At 42.3% G+C, this 1514-nt stretch overlaps 1 pseudogene; it reads right to left on the bottom strand.

The window, feature by feature from the left end:
- Positions 1-444: 444 nt before the first annotated feature.
- LOC143996917 (proteasome subunit beta type-3 pseudogene) lies at positions 445-1139 on the bottom strand (annotated as a pseudogene).
- Between the last annotated feature and the right edge of the window lie 375 nt (positions 1140-1514).

The following is a 1514-nucleotide window of genomic DNA, read 5'->3' as shown; positions in this document are numbered from 1 at the left end:
TGGCAGCAGCGCTGTGGGCTGGATGTGTAGTGCCCACAGCACTGATCATTGACAATACTCTGCCCATACTCTGCATCACTGTGCAATACTCTGCCAACACTGTGTAATACTCTGCCAATACTCTGCAATAAATTTTAACAGAACCTACAATTTTTTTTTTACCGAATTTTCTGTCTTATTTGATTTATAACGCAAAAAATAAAAAACCCAGCGGTGATTGAATATCACCAAAAGAAAGCTCTATTTGTGTGAAAAAAAATGACAAACATTTCATATGGGTACAGTGTTGCATGACTGAGTAATTGAGTGAGTCATTCAAAGTGTGAGAGCACCAAAAGCTGAAAATTGGTCTGGTTAGGAAGGGGGTTTAAGTGCCCAGTGGTCAAGTGGTTAACGTGCATTCTTTTTTTTATTTTATTTTTTTTTTTTTCCACCAAAACACGATTTTATTAAGAAAAAAAAAAAAATGGTTATAGTGTTCGGTTTCAGGAAAAGTTAATCCATGCGTGCCTTCAGTGTCCGTGTAGTAACCTTATCTTTTTCTATGATGTGTACAACCACCCCCATTCCAGACACAGCATCTCTGTCCACAGCATTCAGCATGGCCTGTGAGATGGTTTCAAAAAGGTCCTCTGGCTCCAAGTCTGGCTCTCAGAGAGATTCACACATGCCATACATCTGTTCTGAACATGTCCCACTAACTACAAAGTCTTCAGTCTCCATTGGACATCCGATAAGGTCCAGGGAACAAATGAATGGCTCAAAGGTCTTGGGGTCTAAACCTGCAATAACTGGTTCAATATAGTAAGGACCAAACCTTCTCTCATATAGCAAATTAGCCACCATGCTTTTAAAAGTTTTGGGTTTTATCTGGCGCCCTTCTTTCAGCTCATAAAGATTTAATCTGAACTTCAGACGCTGTGCTACTGTCTGCACATCAGTTGCCAAGCCAGCCAGTCCAATATACAATCGATCCCCCATGGGAAAGATCTTCTGAAAATCTGTTGTCACCATCTGAGCTTGAATTCCAAAGCGTTTATCAGCAGCTATAGCAACACAGTTTTTTCCTCTCATGGCCATGACGGCCCCTCCATTATAGGTCATAATAGACATCTTGATTCCCGTGTACCGGCCTTCTACCCTAACGTGCATTCTATATAAATGGCAGCAATGAAACGTAAAACTCCCTAAAGAGGTACCTCTTACTATGGTCTTTAGGCAAAGTTCTTCTGAAGCAGATATCTGAATGAGCAGTCTTTATCCCTAGTTCTTCAGCCAGCTAGTGTTGGGGCCCACTCTTTATGGTGGTACACATGAGGAAAGTTCCAGTAAAGTCTGCGTGCAGTAAATAATGCTGCTACTTAGATGCCTGTTCTCTGTGCTCAGTCTCCACAAGCAACAGGTTAAAGCCAGCAGTGCCCTCTCACCAGTCCCAGAAATACAGCAAGAGGGGCCTCCGACTTTTCAGATATGGAGTGACTCTGGTCCTCAGCCCATGCCCACAGGCTTGATGT

The sequence above is a fragment of the Lithobates pipiens genome, unplaced genomic scaffold (genome assembly GCF_037356315.1).
Source record: "Lithobates pipiens isolate NorthernLeopardFrog02 unplaced genomic scaffold, aLitPip1_a1.2 Scaffold_19, whole genome shotgun sequence".
NCBI classification, from domain to species: Eukaryota; Metazoa; Chordata; class Amphibia; order Anura; family Ranidae; genus Lithobates; species Lithobates pipiens.
Note: the sequence above shows the minus strand (reverse complement) of the source record. Positions and strands in the feature narration are given on the sequence as shown.